Here is a 20,801-nt window from a genome sequence, read left to right on the forward strand (position 1 = left end):
CCTGCCTTGATGGACGCGGGGTCCAGACCCAGCACACCCCAACCAATACTGGCATCCGGAAGAGGTGGAAGGTGGGACTCAGGGGCCCGAACACACAGTAGTCTGGCTGTAGTTGTCTGAGGCATCCACACCAGACCCCTCTTACCCCCCCCCCCCCAAAAATATTTGTGTAGATTTATATATATATATATATATATATATATATATACATATATCCATGTATACATAAATACCCATACACATTTACATACTTACATCCATCCATACATACAAACACACAGACACACACACACACACACAGAAACACACACACGCACACAAACGCACACACGCACACACATGCACACACACACACACACACACACACAAACGCACACACGCACACACATGCACACACACACACACACACACACACACACAAATGCACACATGCACACACATGCACACACACACACACACACACACACACACATACACACACACACACACACACCACACACACACACACACACACACACACACACACACACACACACACACACACACGCACACACACACACACACACACACACACATACACACACACACACACATACACACACACACACACACACACACATATACACAATATTGCCAAAAGTATTTGGCCACTTGCCTTTACTCACATATGAAGTTGAAGATGCCGTCTCATGGAATTGTCCAAAATGTTTTGGTATCCTGGAGCATTCAAAGTTCCTTCCACTGGAACCAACTCCTGAAAAACAACCCCACACCATAATTCCCCCTCCACCCAATTTCACACTCGGCACAATGCAGTTTGAAATGTAGTGTTCTCCTGGCAACCTCCAAGGCCAGACTGGTCCGTCGGATTACCAGATGGAAAAGTGTGATTCATCAGTCCAGAGAAGGCGTCTCCACTGCTCAAGAGTCCAGTGGTGATGTCCTTTACACCACTGCATCCCACGCTTTGCATTGGACTTGCTGATGTATGTCTTAGATGCAGCTGTTTCCATTCCATGGAGCTCTCTGCGTACTGTACGTGGGCTAATTGGAAGGTGACATAAAGTTTGGAGCTGTGTAGCAAGTGACTGTCCCCCAAAGTTAAAACCCAAGAAGCCCGCCCCTGACGCCGGGCGTGAAGGATGCTGTGGCAGAGCGCCAGGGCAGGCTTAGGCCGACACTACAAAAAAACGAGAATGAAGGCGCCAAGTGGCACGCGCTGCCATAAGTCACATCGGCCACACCGGACCCAGCGGCCAAGGGCGCCCACACCACAAACAAAGGGCAGCAGAAAGAGCGGCTGCAATACCACAGACAGCCAGCACCACTCCATCAGATCAAAGCAATCAAACAAACCGCGACCGACAAGCACATTCACAACTGACAATTACGTTGAAATAAATGGATTAATTAATGAATAGATCTGGCTGGGAATGGCAGACAATCAGACTGCAGTGCCCACTGCCCACAGCAGCCGGGGAGGAAATGAGGGGCACCCTACTCCCCGACCCCAGCCCACCTTAAAGTATGTTAAATGTAAAACTGTGTCTTCTGTCATTTATCTTTCTGCTGATACAACACAGTGAAAGTAGACACATTCCAGACATACCTGCAAAAGGTAATGTGTCACAGCTCTGCTTCTGCTTCATTTGAAACATTACACGATGCTACGTCACATATTTACTATTTCTTATCACAACATGAGTAGGAAGAAGCCAAGCTCAAATAAATCTACCCTTTTTCCATTTCAAAGTAATTTCTCAAATCTAAAATATCTAAAACGTAAATCCTGAGTAGTCCTGGGTTCAATCCCGGGCTCGGGATCTTTCTGTGTGGAGTTTGCATGTTCTCCCCGTGAATGTGTGGGTTCTACTCCGGCCCCTCCCACCTCCAAAGACATGCACCTGGGGATAGGCCCCTCCCACCTCCAAAGACATGCACCTGGGGATAGGTTGATTGGCAACACTAAATGGTCCCTAGTGTGTGAATGTTGTCTGTCTATCTGTATTGGCCCTGTGATGAGGTGGCGACTTGTCCAGGGTGTACCCAGCCTTGTCCAGGGTGTACCCAGCCTTGTCCAGGGTGTACCCAGCCTTCTGCCCGAATGCAGCTGAGATAGGCTCCAGCGACCCCCTGCCACACCAAAAGGGACAAGCGCTAGAAAATGGATGGATGGATGGATGGATGGATAAATATACATATAAATGATAAATAGTAAATAATACATAAATACATTCATAAATAAATATGATTCTCATAGTTGTTGATAAGTTGGGATCCATATAATGAAATGATTGTCATGTAAATTCATTTGAAAATTGCATAAAAAAATAAAAATGTAAAAACCCCCCCATTTTACAGTCCATATAGTACGGAGCAACTCATCAAAGGTGGTCACTCGAAGTGAGGATGATGATCCTCCTGGTAGAGGTGTATCCTTTATGGAGGATGCCTGTGTGTGACTTAGTTCAAGGTGGGGAGACTGGTGCACAGACAGTCACCACACCATCCTAGACATGACTTAGTTCAAGGTGGGGAGACTGGTGCACAGACAGTCACCACACCATCCTAGACATGACTTAGTTCAAGGTGGGGAGACTGGTGCACAGACAGTCACCACACCATCCTAGACATGACTTAGTTCAAGGTGGGGAGACTGGTGCACAGACAGTCACCACACCATCCTAGACATGACTTAGTTCAAGGTGGGGAGACTGGTGCACAGACAGTCACCACACCATCCTAGACATGACTTAGTTCAAGGTGGGGAGACTGGTGCACAGACAGTCACCACACCATCCTAGACATGACTTAGTTCAAGGTGGGGAGACTGGTGCACAGACAGTCACCACACCATCCTAGACATGACTTAGTTCAAGGTGGGGAGACTGGTGCACAGACAGTCACCACACCATCCTAGACATGACTTAGTTCAAGGTGGGGAGACTGGTGCACACACAGTCACCACACCATCCTAGACATGACTTAGTTCAAGGTGGGGAGACTGGTGCACAGACAGTCACCACACCATCCTGGACATGACTTAGTTCAAGGTGGGGAGACTGGTGCACAGACAGTCACCACACCATCCTAGACATGACTTAGTTCAAGGTGGGGAGACTGGTGCACAGACAGTCACCACACCATCCTAGACATGACTTAGTTCAAGGTGGGGAGACTGGTGCACAGACAGTCACCACACCATCCTAGACATGACTTAGTTCAAGGTGGGGAGACTGGTGCACAGACAGTCACCACACCATCCTAGACATGACTTAGTTCAAGGTGGGGAGACTGGTGCACAGACAGTCACCACACCATCCTAGACATGACTTAGTTCAAGGTGGGGAGACTGGTGCACAGACAGTCACCACACCATCCTAGACATGACTTAGTTCAAGGTGGGGAGACTGGTGCACAGACAGTCACCACACCATCCTAGACATGACTTAGTTCAAGGTGGGGAGACTGGTGCACAGACAGTCACCACACCATCCTAGACATGACTTAGTTCAAGGTGGGGAGACTGGTGCACAGACAGTCACCACACCATCCTAGACATGACTTAGTTCAAGGTGGGGAGACTGGTGCACAGACAGTCACCACACCATCCTAGACATGACTTAGTTCAAGGTGGGGAGACTGGTGCACAGACAGTCACCACACCATCCTAGACATGACTTAGTTCAAGGTGGGGAGACTGGTGCACAGACAGTCACCACACCATCCTAGACATGACTTAGTTCAAGGTGGGGAGACTGGTGCACAGACAGTCACCACACCATCCTACACATGACTTAGTTCAAGGTGGGGAGACTGGTGCACAGACAGTCACCACACCATCCTAGACATGACTTAGTTCAAGGTGGGGAGACTGGTGCACAGACAGTCACCACACCATCCTGGACATGACTTAGTTCAAGGTGGGGAGACTGGTGCACAGACAGTCACCACACCATCCTAGACATGACTTAGTTCAAGGTGGGGAGACTGGTGCACAGACAGTCACCACACCATCCTAGACATGACTTAGTTCAAGGTGGGGAGACTGGTGCACAGACAGTCACCACACCATCCTAGACATGACTTAGTTCAAGGTGGGGAGACTGGTGCACAGACAGTCACCACACCATCCTAGACATGACTTAGTTCAAGGTGGGGAGACTGGTGCACAGACAGTCACCACACCATCCTAGACATGACTTAGTTCAAGGTGGGGAGACTGGTGCACAGACAGTCACCACACCATCCTAGACATGACTTAGTTCAAGGTGGGGAGACTGGTGCACAGACAGTCACCACACCATCCTAGACATGACTTAGTTCAAGGTGGGGAGACTGGTGCACAGACAGTCACCACACCATCCTAGACAGATCCGGGTCAGGGTCCAGTGGCATGGAGTCCAAGACGACTGGGGACCCTTTTCTGCTGCAGCCTTCTTCCGCTATCACAGCCGTTGAGGTAGTTCTTACATCTACCGTCTTCCGCCCGCTACCGAGCCCTCAAAGGGACATGGATGTTTTGTGAGACCTCGCAAAAGTTTTTTTTCCTATGTCAGTGAACCGGAAGAGCGGGAGCATGCGGGAGCCTACCTATCATCTGTGCTGTGTTGGGTGACCAGAATATGATTTGATGTCTTCATATGTTAGGCCAATACTAAAATAGAAACCAATAAATTTCTGCCACAGATGATGGGTCGGCTCCTCCATCGCTTTGTCTGTTTTATTTCCGGTTCATTGACTTAGAGAAAAACCTTTTGCGAGATCTCGCAAAACATTTTTTTCCCTCCATGTCCCTTTTAGGGGCTCCGTATTATAGTAAACTGTGGTCTGACAGCAGAAATGACAGTGGACTTGCAGGACAACATGCAGCAAGAGAACTGGACCTTGGACCTCCTGATGAGCACAATGGCCATGACCTACCCTTCTTTGCTGAGACCTCTAATTAGGATGTTCAGCATCTTGACCTTGCTGCAACCCCCCCCCCCCCCCCCTCCCCGGCCCCTCCCCTTCAGCAAGTGATGAAGGAGTGATGAAGAGGAAGAAACAACAGATTGTTGATGCTGACCTGTCCGAGGGGAGAACAATTGTGGTGCAGGATTGAAAATCTAAATCTGCATTAGAGGCTTTTGTTGGGTCTGAGGCAACTGGCTTGGCACGAAGGGGAGAACGTGCACGCACACACACACACACACACACAAAGTGAACACTCGGAGCCTCCCCACCAACAGCAGGCTAAAGTGCATCATTCTGGTAAAAGTTGGTCTTCATTGCCAAGACTTGGTTTGAGGTCAATCATTACAAATGTTTATGAGACGTCAGGCGTCCGTGTTTGTTTGTTTGTTTGTTTGTTTGTTTGTGGAGGGTGCTTGTTGTCATATGTGAAAGCATAAGTCTGCTTGAACGCGGATAATCCTGGCCCGTTAATGCGCTGGCCCAGATTGAAGCGGACTCCAATAGACCAGATCAGTTGCCCAAACAACGGCTCGCCGGCCCAACTCGGTCGTGGCGGACAAACTGGACTTTGTGCCGGACAAACCGTGTCGGTGGTTCAGCCGCCACGTGAGCGTGAAACAAAAAGAAAATCATTTCAAATTCAAGTCGGGGGAGACCTGTTGGAGTGCAGGGGGCGTGGCCACCGCAGTCATATGGCGTAAGATTAATTAAATGGATCCTGCTGTTCAAATCAGCACAAAGACGCTTCTTAGCAGATTAATAGCTGCAACATTAAGCCATTCAAATCTTATCACAGAGTAATCATCCGTCAACGAGTCTTTCCAAGGAAGTCATTGACCGCCTGTCAAGCTAAATCTGATTAGCATTACCATGTCTGCCTCAGTGGAGGCGGCAGACTGGTCCATCCTCATTCACATGCTGGAAAGGTGACATGGGGGGTCTTCACAGCGCAGGTTCACTAGGTAGAAGCAGGGAGGTCTTGGACCTTTCTATAAAAGCACTATAGACAGAAAACAAAGAACCATAGAAACCAGAACCAGATGCTCTTTTCTTTGTACATGTCCAGCTTATTAAGCTCTGCAAAAAGAATCCTAGAAATCATTCAGTCATTTAACACCTCGTATCTGGGGTGCAGTCTTCTTTTACTCAGGGTCACATTGCAGTTATCATCATATTATTACACAATTGCCAAGGCATTCCATCATCACACATCAGTTGCCAGAAGTTTATTGTAGAATTTACAGTGTGTGTGTGTGTGTGTGTGTGTGTGTGTGTGTGTGTGTGTTTTACAGACATGGAAAACCCGACCATGAGAAGGCCATTAGAGCAAAGACACAACAGGGAAAAGGTTTCTTTCGAGTCAAACTTGGCTCTGACTTAGAAATAGCCTGCTTCATGTTTGAAGAAATAAGACTGTTCAGAGTCTTTTAGGACAATATACCAATTATACACTATTTTACTGGCAAATGAAACAAGACAAATTACAAGATGCTACCACAGTAGAAGTCCCTTCTTAAAACTCATTGGTATACTCTAGCCTTTAAATAGACCCCCCTTTTAGACCAGTTGATGTGCCGTCTCTTTTCTGGTCCGCCCCCCCTCTCCTTCATGGAGGTGGAGGGGGAAAGGGGGGCGGGGGACCCGGGGGGACCACTCGTCTGTGCATCGGTTGGGTACGTCTCTGCTCTGCTGACCTGTCTCCACTCGGGATGATCTCCTGCTGGACCCACTATGGACTGGACTCTCACACTATTATGTTAGATCCACTATGGACTGGACTCTCACTATTATGTTAGATCCACTATGGACTGGACTCTCACTATTATGTTAGATCCACTATGGACTGGACCCTCACACTATTATGTTAGATCCACTATGGACTGGACTCTCACTATTATGTTAGATCCACGCTACGTTTATTGCACCGGTCGCCAAAGGGAGGGAGTGGGTCCCCTCCAAGGTTTCTCATTGTCATCCCACCCCATTCCTTTGCCCTGATGTGGGATCTGAGCCGAGGATGTGGTTGTGGCTTGTGCAGCCCTTTGAGACACTTGCGATTTAGGGCTATATCAGTAAACTTTGTTTGATTGATTGACTGTCAAAGTGGAGGCACGTAAACGGTGTATCCTGAAGAGACTGTCAGAAAGTGAGTAGAAGATGATGAGTAAAACATCACCAATGCAACATTTGGAGCAAAGAAGCACCATCACATGTTATGTAGACCACAAGGAAGTCTTTACATTTAGGAAATAATCATAATAATATGATTCCTTATAATTTTGTATGAAAAAAGTGCACCTTTTAATCCGGTGCGCAAACTACGGTAGGCTACTAGGATCAAAGGATATTCAGGATCAACATTGCCTCGGCTTTCCCTCGCTGGCGTGAGCTGAAAGATGAGGAGAGATTTTGGCCGATGCCGTCTTGGTTCTGTTCCTGCTGAACTAGTAAGTGTGCTTATACCCAAATGATAATGCTAATGTTAGCTGTTTATATTGCGTGGAAACACTAAATAACCTCCAGCTTGATACTTTGTATTTCCACACTACTTCCTTGGGAAAAACTCTCCTGCCGGTCTTTCTTTGCTTCGGACTTGCATCCGCCTGACACAGTCTTGTCCGAGCAAATTGTTTAAGAACAACATTTCTCAAGCAGCTATTGCAAGGAATTTAGGTATCTCACCATCTACGCTCTGTGATATCATCAAAAGGTTCAGAGAATCACTGCATGTCATCGATGATATTACGGACCTTGGATCCCTTAGGCGGTACTGCATCAAAAATCAACACCAGTTTATAAAGGATATCACCACATGGACTCAGGAACACTTCATAAAACCACTGTCAGTAACTACAGTTGGTCACTACATCTGTAAGTGCAAGTTAAAACTCTACTGTGCAAAGCCACAGTCATTTATCAACAACACCCAGAAATGTAAATAATGTCCACATATTGTAAATCAAATCAAATCGTTGTTAAAAGGAATGTTACACCCCTGAAACGAATGTAAAAAAGATGTTTAAAAGAAGGCCCCTTCCAACAAGAACCTCCACCTGCAATTACGCTCACCAAAATATGGTAATTGATATTTGAAGAGCGTGTGAGATGAAGGTGTTAGGAGGGGTTCTGTCAGTGTAACAAAATACATCCCCCAATTACTTTAGTGTGACTTTGATCTGAACTTCCTCACATGGCGGTGATGAATATCTCTCTGTAGGTTTGTGCAGGTCCCTTTCGCTGAGGTCAAAACCCGCACTCCAACTGTGGCGGGCTTTGTTCCTTTTTAAAAACAGACTTGAAACACAATTGCAATGTTGGCAGCGGCGTGGCTCGCACACGGTAACTCGATCCGCGCCGACTGCTTGAAAACTTCACCTGAGCCCAGGCGGCTTTTGTAAGGCGGGAAACAAAGCGGCGCTCTGTGGAGACTTTCACCTTTCAAGTGACGACACCAGATATGCTTTCTTTCTCCACGAGAGACAACCCACCTCCTTTCACCCAGCCCTCCAACTGGGGAAGCTCACATCACAGAAATATCCCCTAAAGCAGGAAAAAAAAAAGCCTGCATGGAAACATGGAAGCGTGCTTCTGCCAAAATGTGGACTTTCCTTCATGCTTTCAATAGAATAGAATAGAGTTTTATTGTCTTTATTGCAGTGAACAGCTTCAAAGAACAACGAAATTGGAGCAGATCTCCTAAGGTGCATACACAAAAGAACATATGTATATATATATATATATATATATATCTATATATATATATATATATATATATATATATATATATATATATACATATATTTAGATGTATGGACATATAAGATTATTGCACATTACAGTCCATGAAGACATGCCAAACACTTTGTTCTCACTCAGTGCCTGTTTAATGCTACCATGGCTCTTGGGTAAAAACAGTTTTTTTAGTCTATTTGTGCCCGCCTTTAGCACCCTATATAGCGTCTGCCCGAGGGTAGCAGTTGTAGGTGGCAGTGCCCGGGGGGGGTTGGGTCTGTGCTTTCCTGACAGTTCAGCCAGGGAGGGGAGACATCAGACTATACCGAGTCATACCAAAGACTATAAAAATGGGAGCCATCACCTCCCTGCTTGGCACTCAGCATTAAGGCTTGGAATTGGGGGTTGAATCCCCATAAATGATTCCTGGTTGGAGCACCGCTGCTGCTCACTGCTCCCCTCACCTCCCAGGGGGTGATCAAGGGTGATGGGTCAAATGCAGAGAATAATTTCACCACATCTAGTGTGTGTGTGACAATCATTGCTACTTGAACTTTAACTTGAACTAAACTGCTCAACTCACTGAGAAATATCTACAAGTCAGGCTGACCATATTGTGAGAACATCAAGGTGTGCCAAGGCCGGGACTAGGTGAACATTTGCCAATCATACTCGAATTTGCTTTATAAATGATATATTCATTTCGATAAAGCATTTTTTTTCCTCTGTTCACAGCAGTGTTGGCGCTAGGAATTTTCAAAATGGGGTCCCAGGGACCCCATCAAGTAGTAAAAATGGGGTCCCACAGTACATTTTTGGGGTCCCACTTTTTGGAAGCATTTTGAAAACACTGATAAACATATGCATTGTCCTGTTATATCTCACATTCTATAGATTAGATAGTACTTTATTTATATATTGTGTTTTGGAAAAAGGTTGTCAGAAACCGTACTTCATTCATTAAAAATAAATGATGAAAAAAAACTAACACATTTGTATACATATGTAAATGTATACAAAGACAGGTGTGACAAGGTGCGACGTCAAGTCAGGTGTGATAAGGTGCGAGGTCAAGTCAGGTGTGACAAGGTGCGAGGTCAAGTCAGGTGTGACAAGGTGCGAGGTCAAGTCAGGTGTGACAAGGTGCGAGGTCAAGTCAGGTGTGACAAGGTGCGAGGTGAAGCGCATGAGAGCAGTGGTCAAACAGGACTTGTGTCTCGGTGCTAATCAGCTTTGTTTGCAGCCCTAAAAATAGTCTGTGAGGATGAGACCTGGCAGCTGGTCTGCAGGACACCAAGGTAGGACCAAGGTAGGACCAAGGTAGGACCAAAGTAGGACCAAGGTAGGACCAAGGTAGGACCACAGTAGGACCAAGGTAGGACCACAGTAGGACCAAGGTAGGACCAAGGTAGGACCAAGGTAGAACCACAGTAGGACCACAGTAGGACCAAGGTAGGACCAAGGTAGGACCACAGTAGGACCAAGGTAGGACCAAGGTAGGACCACAGTAGGACCAAGGTAGGACCAAGGTAGGACCAAGGTAGGACCACAGTAGGACCAAGGTAGGACCAAGGTAGGACCAAGGTAGGACCAAGGTAGGACCACAGTAGAACCACAGTAGGACCAAGGTAGGACCAAGGTAGGACCAAGGTAGGACCAACGTAGGACCAAGGTAGGACCAAGGTAGGACCAAGGTAGGACCAAGGTAGGACCAACGTAGGACCAAGGTAGGACCAAGGTAGGACCACAGTAGGACCAAGGTAGGACCAAGGTAGGACCAAGGTAGGACCACAGTAGGACCAAGGTAGGACCAAGGTAGGACCAAGGTAGGACCAAGGTAGGACCAACGTAGGACCAAGGTAGGACCAAGGTAGGACCAAGGTAGGACCACAGTAGGACCAAGATAGAACCACAGCCACCAGATACAACGTCGCAGCCACTGGAAGTGAAGAGAGTCCTCTGGCACGAGTCATCTGGTGGTGGATTATAATTTCATTATGTGATTCGTATAAATCGGTCAAAAGGAGGAAATTGAAGGTCAAATGTCAACGGTGAAGGACGGCAGCAGGTATTGATCGAGCGTCATCGAGTGACAAAGATAAACAAATCCTATTAGTCAGCAGAGAAGGAGATCTTGGACCACATGAAAAGCTGCACTTTAGCCGCCATGTAAACTAAACACCCGCCCTGCCAGTGACCTTCACGCTGAGGGAGGGTCACATTCAGCTCCAGCAAGGGTCAAAGGTCAACTGAGTGCAGTTCAACCCCTAAGAATCCAAACATGTCTGCTTCAAGTGATGGGAGATGTTCCACAGGCCAAGTCACACACGTTTGTCTCGAGTTGGAAATAAAGAAAATACTCCTAGTTCATGGATTCTTTATTTGAAAATAAATATATCAATTATGTTATTTAACACTTAGAACAGGTGTAGGGAACCTATGGTTCTAGAGCCAGATGTGGCTCTTTTGATGTCTGCATCTGGCTCTCAGATCAATCTTAGCTGACATTGCTTAACATGATAAATAATGATTAATTCCGCTGGTAATCACAATGTTAAAAATAACGTTCAAAATATAAAACATTGTCATGCATTTTAATCCATCCATCCGTTTTCTACAGCATCTGTTCAAGAAATAACAATGTTATTAAAAAGAATGTGAGACTTATTATACTCTAAAAATGTTGGTCTTACTTCAAAAATGCACGTATTTAATTGTGTTCAGTGTTAAAAAAATATTATATGGCTCTTACTGAAATACATTTTAAAATATTTGGCTTTCTTGGCTCTCTCAGCCAAAAAGGTTCCCGACCCCTGACTTAGAAAGTCCCAGTAACTTCTTTTTTTCTTTTTACTTCTAATTGGTTATCTATATTGAAGCCTGAGTGTTGGCCGATACTTATATTACAATCTTTTACTATTTAGTAGTGTGGAATGTTAGAAAAGTCTTGCAAGTGAAATGACTTAAAGAAGAATGAAAACACTAAACTTGTGGCAAGAATTGCAAAGAGGTGGAAAGTTTCCGGTAATTTTCCGGAAACATTCCAGAAATTTAAGCTCAGGAAGTTTGGAAATATTGACCACTTTTTGACTATTCCAAGTTGGACAGCGTCCATGGGAATGAATGGAGAATTGCAACAATGATATATATTATTGAGCACTTGTCTACATGCTGCTGCACCTTTCTGGCATACCTCACCTAGCTCTTTGCTCACTATTTGCAGATGTACACCACCTTCCTGCCTACATTGGGGGTGGGGGGGGCGTCTCCACACATCAGATGGTGTACGTGGCATTATTCTCTTTCTATTGATTCTTGTAAAAGACTATTGCAATGCCACACACAGATATAAATAAAATAATCTTTAAAAATATGCTACTGATGGACAAATGAATAGAAATAGGATGGATGAATAAATGAAGAGTCAATCAGCAGTTAGGTTTGTGTTTTTATCCAATCAGAATTCAGCTAGTTTATGTTGCCATGCTATACCAAATCAGCGTGGAGCCTTTAGAATCAACAATGCGGACATCTGTGCATACAGTTGATAGACATCCAGTTGATAGACTATTGCGATAGCCAATCCCATCACAAGTTGTTGTCAGTAAGGTCTTCTAGATGGCCTCACCTTAAAGGTGACATTTACGTGTCCTGTGATTCTATATTCATCCAGACCGTTAGCAGAAGAATTTGAGAAGATATACAGTTGATAGACAGTTGCGATAGCCAATCAGGCTACTATCTTGGTAGCCTGATGATAACGAGACTGTGATTGGAAACTCACTTGTCACTCCAAAGTGAGTATCCAATCACAAGTTTCTTGGCAGGAAGCAGGAAGTGCTGCGCCGTAGCCATGCTGGGCGAGCAGAGAAGGAGAACAAAACGTTGATTAGGTGGCAGATATATATTTGCAGGGACATTTTCAAGAAGAAACTACATCCTGTGAGATCATGTCGGCCAACCTAGCTCAGCTGTTCTGGCCATGAAATGTGGAACGGCGTCGAATAGGTCTACAGATTGTGAGTTCAAATGTTTTATTTTCACAGTTTTGATATGTTTTTTGCAATTTAAATTTTTACACTAGCACATAAGATATCTTTTAATTTCTGATGCGTTTAAATTGATTTTTAAATGCTCCATAATAGAACACGTTTTGTACACTGTTGATGTGTTTCAATGCTCAGGGGTGTGTAAATGTGTTCCTGGATACCAGGGGTCACCAACCTTTTTGAAACCAAGAACTACTTCTTGGGTACTGACTTCCTGTTTGATACACACTTAAAAAAATTGCCAGAAATAGCCAATTTGCTCAATTTACCTTTAATAAATAAATCTATGTATATAAAAAAATGGGTATTTCTGATTGTCATTCCGTCGCACATTTTTTTCCTTTTACGGAAGGTTTTTTTATAGAAAATAAAGGATGAAAAAAACACTTAATTGAACAGTTAAAAAGAAGAGAAAACAGGGAAAAAATGAAAATTAAATTTTGAAACATAGTTTATCTTCAATTTTGACTCTTTAAAAATCAAAGTTCAACCAAAAAAAAAGAAGAGAAAAACTAGCTAATTCGAATCTTTTGAAACATTTAAAAAAAATAATTTATGGAACATCATTAGTCATTTTTCGTATTTAAGATCAATTTTAGAATTTTGATGACATGTTCTAAAGAGGTTAAAATCCAATCTGCATGTTGTTAGAATATATAACAAATTGCCCCAAGATATATTTCAAACAAAGACAAATCATTATTTCTTCTAGATTTTTCAAAACAAAAAGTTTAAAAGAAATTCAAAAGACTTTGAAATAAGATTTAAATTTGATTCTAAAGATTTTCTATATTTGCCAGAATATTTCTTTTTAATTTTAATCATAATAAGTTTGAAGAAAGATTTCACAAATATTCTTTGTCGAAAAAAAAGAAGCAAAAATGAAGAATTAAATTAAAATGTATTTTTTATTATTTACAATAAAAAAATGCATTTAAATTTGAATTGTCAGCAAATAAGAGGAAGGAATTTAAAAGGTAAAAAAGTATATGTGTTTAAAAATCTTAAAATAATTTTTAGGTTGTATTTTTTCTCTAAAATTGTCTTTCTGAAATTTATAAGAAGCAAAGTAAAAAAAATAAATGAATTTACTTAAACAAGTGAAGAACAAGTCTTTAAAATATTTTCTTTATTTTTCCAATTCTATTTGAGTTTTGTCTCTCTTCCATCCTTTGAGGCACTTGTGATTTAGGGCTATATAAATAAACATTGATTGATTGATTGATATTCCCTTTTGGAGTTGCGGGGGGCGCTGGCGCCTATCTCAGCTACAATCGGGCGAAAGGCGGGGTACACCATGGACAAGTCGCCACCTCATCGCAGGGCCAACACAGATAGACAGACAACATTCACACACTAGGGACCATTTAGTGTTGCCAATCAACCTATCCCCAGGTGCATGTCTTTGGAAGTGGGAGGGGCCTATCCCCAGGTGCATGTCTTTGGAGGTGGGAGGGGCCTATCCCCAGGTGCATGTCTTTGGAGGTGGGAGGGGCCTATCCCCAGGTGCATGTCTTTGGAGGTGGGAGTGGCCTATCCCCAGGTGCATGTCTTTGGAGGTGGGAGGAAGCCGGAGTACCCGGAGGGAACCCACGCATTCACGGGGAGAACATGCAAACTCCACACAGAAAGATCCCGAGCCTGGATTTGAACCCAGGACTGCAGGAACTTCGTATTGTGAGGCAGACGCACTAACCCCTCTGCCACCGTGAAGCCCGTTTTGTCTCTCTTAAAATTAAAAATGTCGAACAAAGCCAGACCAGCTTGCTAGTAAATAAATACAATTTAAAAAATAGAGGCAGCTCACTGGTAAGTGCTGCTTTTTGAGCTATTTTTAGAACAGGCCAGCGGGCGACTCATCTGGTCCTTATGGGCGACCTGGTGACCGCGGGCACGGCGTTGGTGACCCCTGCTGCACAGTATTTGTCCAGCAATGTTGATGTGGTGACATCAGTGATGTTATTTGGAGAAGTCATCATTGAAGTGACTCATCACTGAAGGCCTAGGTGGGAAACTCACTGAGTTTTAGTAACTGATATTAATGGGGATGTCTTATTTGTGTGTCTGCATTGCTGCACAAATGTGTCAAGTATGAAGCTTATGTGCAAATAGAATAGAATAGAATACAGTAGAATAGATTAGAATACAATAGAATAGAAAGTACTTTATTGATCCCTGGGGGGAATTCAGCACCACAGTTCAATCAATCAATCAATGTTTACTTATATAGCCCTAAATCACTAGTGTCTCAAAGGGCTGCACAAACCACCACGACATCCTCGGTAGGCCCACATAAGGGCAAGGAAAACTCACACCCAGTGGGACGTCGGTGACAATGATGACTATGAGAACCTTAGTTTGCTCACAATAGACAATAAACTCTTGGGTATTTTTTCCATGTGAATAATATAAATACAGTCAATGATACAGCATTATTCACATGTGAATAATATAAAAACATGACATATTTACAGTACATGTACAGTCAAAAGGAACATGCATCATAAGTTTAAGTGTCTCCACAACCAAGTTGACGCGAGCGCCGTGTTTCAGTGACTTGGTGGGCTCATTTGGTCAGTGGCTTGAAGCTGACAGTGTCTACAGTTGTGTGTGTGTGTGGGGGGGGGGGGGGGTCTTTGAGGAACCACGACATCGTGGATGGTCAGCTGAAGATCAGCTCCAGCCAATGTCATCCATCACCCCAAACTCAGGGGACAATATGCAATTCACTTCAATTCCTCTTCCCTGTCTTTCAATATTCTCTCTTTTTCTCCTTTTCTTTTTTTTTGCCCTGCCATCCCTAACAACCCCCCCCCCCCCCCCCCTTCCATAGCAGATGGACACAAAGTGCCCACAACTCAATCTGCATTGTCTCACTGGACTCTTAGAGAGATAAGCCTCACGGATTTCTCCGCACGCCAACCTCGTGAACTTGACCTCTGGATGTGTTCATCACCGAAAAAAAAGCCCCCCAGCCCCCACCCCCGCCCCCCACCCCCAGCGAAGAGTGTGTCTCCTCGCCATGTGACCAAAAAAGAGAATTACTCTCGTTTGAATGTAAATACATAATTATGATGTGGCGAGTGGACGGTCAATACATGTCATTGTTTTCAACCTTTTTGGACTTGGGGGCCCAACATTTGACTCACACAGGGGCCAATTGAAACATTAACACTAAACTAGTAGTCACATACGTTGATTTTAATCCTGTTCAAAAGTGAAATCTAACCTACATGCAGTTTAACAGGATAAATATTGTCAAATTAAATGAAGCCATGCCTTAATCACCATAAATATTATGAAGTTTCAAGGTCAGGTTGAAGGTCAGGTTGATTAAAAAGATTGAATACTAATTAAATCTACTGAAAAGAAAGGGCTCATAAAAAAGTATATGCTTAAATTAAAGTAGCAATGATTGTCACACACACACACACACACACACACACACACACACACACACACACACACACACACACTAGGTGTGGTGAAATGTGTCCTCTGCATTTGACCCATCCCCTTGATCACCCCCTGGGAGGTGAGGGGAGCAGTGAGCAGCAGCGGTGGCCGCGCCTGGCAATAATTTTTGGTGATTAAACCCCCAATTTCGACCCTTGATGCTGAGTGCCAAGCAGGGAGGTAATGGCTCCCATTTTTATAGTCTGTGGTATGACTCGGCTGGGGTTTGAACTCCCAACCTACCCGTCTCAGGGCAGACACTCTGACCACTAGACCACTGAGTAGGTACAACTATATTCAAAACGTTCTATTCCTTCAAAACAATGACAAAAGCACATACTAAAATAAATGAAAATGCTGGTTTCTGAGCAAAACTAGTATAAAAATAAGCAGCAAAGGTTACACGTACATAAAGGACGATGATCACTTCCTGACAGACTTGCAGGTGGCAAACAGAGCCTGATTGGCAATCAGAAGCAGGTGTGTCTCGGCTGCCAATCAAGGACAGGTGTGGCAGCCAGACAGGGGAGGGGAAACTACAAATTCCAGGAACTTGGACAGCACACAAACAACACAAGTCAGAAGAAGCTGCTTAGCACCTCCTCTTTTGTCCCAACACATTCTTCTCTCACAGGCAACCCAAGTGCTGGAAAATATTTAAAACAACAAACCCCACACGTCACATGGTAAGCATCTGGAAGGTAATACTGTGAGAGGATTAGATGACTTATCTGTATTGCATGCCAATGGAAAGGTCAAAGGGCATAGACAAGGTGATGTCATGACCACAGCTGGGAAGACTCCAACTTCAAGCTGGTCTTGAACATTAAAATCCCTCCTGGCTACTTCTTGCTGTCCGTCACCACTGATTCTTCTCCCAGCAGAAGGTGGACGCCAGCTGAGTGGAAGGTAACTTTTCTTTATTGTTGTTCTTCCGTCAATGGTCAACAACTCATTTGAAGGCGCTAGCTGCAACTTCATGTGTTTAGAAGCCACTGATGGCATCTTTTCTAGGCTGCACTGTCAAGAACTTACACTTCGATGCTCTTTGACTTTTATGGACCAGACAAAAAGTGGACCATCAATCAATGTTTATTTATATAGCCCCACATCACCAGTGTCTCAAAGGGCTGCACAAACCACAGCGACATCCTCGATTCAGATCCCACATCAGGGCAAGGAAAAACTCAACTCAGTGGGATGACAATGAAAAACCTTGGAGAGGACTGTAGATGTGGTTGAGAAACCCCCAACCCTCCTAGAGAGACCGGTGCAATGGACGTTGAATGGATCTAATATAATAGTGTGAGAGTCCAGTCCATAGTGGATCTAACATAATAGTGAGAGTCCAGTCCATAGTGGATCTAACATAATAGTGAGAGTCCAGTCCATAGTGGATCTAACATAATAGTGAGAGTCCAGTCCATAGTGGATCTAACATAATAGTGAGAGTCCAGTCCATAGTGGATCTAACATAGTAGTGAGAGTCCAGTCCATAGTGGATCTAACATAATAGTGAGAGTCCAGTCCATAGTGGATCCAACATAATAGTGAGAGTCCAGTCCATAGTGGATCAAACATAATAGTGAGAGTCCAGTCCATAGTGGATCCAACATAATAGTGAGAGTCCAGTCCATAGTGGATCTAACATAATAGTGAGAGTCCAGTCCATAGTGGATCTAACATAGTAGTGAGAGTCCAGTCCATAGTGGATCTAACATAATAGTGTGAGAGTCCAGTCCATAGTGGATCTAACATAATAGTGAGAGTCCAGTCCATAGTGGATCTAACATAATAGTGAGAGTCCAGTCCATAGTGGATCTAACATAGTAGTGAGAGTCCAGTCCATAGTGGATCTAACATAATAGTGTGAGAGTCCAGTCCATAGTGGATCTAACATAATAGTGTGAGAGTCCAGTCCATAGTGGATCTAACATAATAGTGAGAGTCCAGTCCATAGTGGATCTAACATAATAGTGTGAGAGTCCAGTCCATAGTGGATCTAACATAATAGTGAGAGAGTCCAGTCCATAGTGGATCTAACATAATAGTGTGAGAGTCCAGTCCATAGTGGATCTAACATAATAGTGAGAGTCCAGTCCATAGTGGATCTAACATAATAGTGTGAGAGTCCAGTCCATAGTGGATCTAACATAATAGTGAGAGTCCAGTCCATAGTGGATCTAACATAATAGTGTGAGAGTCCAGTCCATAGTGGATCTAACATAATAGTGTGAGAGTCCAGTCCATAGTGGATCTAACATAATAGTGTGAGAGTCCAGTCCATAGTGGATCTAACATAATAGTGAGAGTCCAGTCCATAGTGGATCTAACATAATAGTGTGAGAGTCCAGTCCATAGTGGATCTAACATAATAGTGTGAGAGTCCAGTCCATAGTGGATCTAACATAATAGTGAGAGTCCAGTCCATAGTGGATCTAACATAATAGTGTGAGAGTCCAGTCCATAGTGGATCTAACATAATAGTGAGAGTCCAGTCCATAGTAGGGCCAGCAGGAGACCATCATGAGAGGAGACAGGTCCGCAGCCCAGAGATGTCCCCAACCGGTGGACAGCCAGCACTCCATCCATGACCACCCAAACTGTGCCCCCCCCCCCCAAATATGGTAATCATTTTCTGACCAGTTGAGTCAAGTTGGGTAATTGATGATGACACTGGCGGTCCCTCACGGTGCACCTACTGTTTGTGCCAAGGCACAGGTTAGGAACCACGGGTACCTGCTATGTATCGTCTAGATGCCACGGCTCCCTGAATGTTGTCTCACAGGCCCAGAGAAGAAAATTTGAAGGAATTCCATTAGTCTGGAGTCTGGACTCTGAGTGTAAAACTCTGCTGTTTTATGGAGCTGGAACATGTCCCTCCCTGGCCTGCACCAACTGATTAGCAGCCATAATCCCCCTCACTTTGCTGAGACACGTCATAAATCTTTCCGCTGTGCAGCTAGGATGTAGTTCTGGCCCATGTGGGAACATCTAAGACGTGTGCTATCTGGCACAGCTGCACTACCACAAGAGCCACCGACGCCACTTCCTGTCAAGTTGTCCTCAGAAAGCTAAAGCAAACTAATAAAGAGAATCCTATTCCAAGGGATAATAGTCCAAGTCCTGCACCAGGAGGAATGCCAGCAGCAGCTGCCTCCACTCAAGATGGACATCAGACCAGGACCAGCTCTAACTCTTCAATTAATCTCTCTTTCAGGCCAAACAATCACTGGCTCTGACTGAGTGGACACACGTGACCCAAGTGGCCAGCACCCCTAAAAGACAAATGCTGGACTGGCTCCCAGTCCCAGTCTGCAGGGCGGCCTCCTGCATGGAAGACTCTGGTCTGAGGTGAGCTGAGAGCCGGTCCTGTCCACGCCACCTCATCAGTACTCGCATGTTTGCCTCTCACAGGCACTTGCTTCTAGAACATTTGTACGCCTTGCATCAACATTTTGACAGAGCACGCCGTCAATCAGCTTCCAGGCTGGCGCAGTCAAGTTCTATCAAGCCGGGTCAGGACGGGGGTTTCCTGAAAAGACCCATAAACTTCACCTCGACACACAACTCTGGCAGCTTTCAGGCTCTTCCCACATTCGTCCCTTTCTTCCTTGGGATACAAAATCTTCAAAGTTGCTTGTTGAAATATCAGGGTTCTTGGGACTTTCCCAGCATGCATCTGGATATCTTGGTGATTGATCAGATGTCCAAGCAGCACAATGTCAACATGTCCGCCGGTCTCAACCTGGCCTGTGTGACTCACTTGACTCCAGAAGCCAAATTTAAAGAAAAACATGGGTCTGGGGGATGTTGTATTTATTTTTAGGAACACTAATACAAAACCTCTTAATAATCAACTTTATGACAGACCACATTTTTACTGAACGAGAAAGCCAGAATGTACATGAATATAAAGCATGTGGGATTTACATGATCGACTATAAACAATAAAACACTGAATATTGACTACATATCCTAATTTCCCCTCTGGGATTAATCAAGTATTTCTGATCCTACACGACCATAGTAACTCATTACATTACCATAGTAACTCATTACATTACCATTGTAACTAAATACATGACCATAGTAACTCGTTACATGAGCATAGTAACTCATTACATGACTATAGTAACTCATTAGATTACCATTGTAACTAAATACATGACCATAGTAACTAATTGCATTACCATAGTAACTAATTAGATGACCGGAGTAAATAATTACATTACTATAGTAACTGATTAGACGACCTTAGCAGATAATTAGATGACCATAGTAACTAATTGCATTACCACAGTAACTAATTAGATGACCATAATAACTAATTAGATGACCATACTAATTAGATGACATAGTAAGTAATTAGATGACATAGTAACTAGTATATGATGCAGGTTCCAGGCATTGTGATTATAAAAGATGAGTTCACATCATAAAGGCAGCTACACTTTACATCTTAAACACCTAAAACTAAATATTTGGGAATGTCTGGCGGGCCAGATTGAAAAGCTTAACGGGACACATGTGTCCCCGGGCCTTCATTTGCCCAGGTCTGGTTTAAACTGTGAAGGCTAAATACATTATATTGACTAACTATCATTT

The 20,801-nt window shown here is 44.1% G+C and overlaps 1 long non-coding RNA gene across 1 annotated transcript; it reads left to right on the forward strand.

The window, feature by feature from the left end:
• Window positions 1-16,723: 16,723 nt before the first annotated feature.
• LOC133544290 (uncharacterized) lies at window positions 16,724-20,467 on the forward strand. The gene is made up of 3 exons (XR_009804620.1): window positions 16,724-16,879; window positions 16,948-17,102; window positions 19,414-20,467. It is a non-coding gene; the product is annotated as an uncharacterized LOC133544290 (long non-coding RNA).
• Window positions 20,468-20,801: the final 334 nt, after the last annotated feature.

The sequence above is a fragment of the Nerophis ophidion genome, linkage group LG27 (assembly GCF_033978795.1).
Source record: "Nerophis ophidion isolate RoL-2023_Sa linkage group LG27, RoL_Noph_v1.0, whole genome shotgun sequence".
Lineage (NCBI taxonomy): Eukaryota > Metazoa > Chordata > Actinopteri > Syngnathiformes > Syngnathidae > Nerophis > Nerophis ophidion.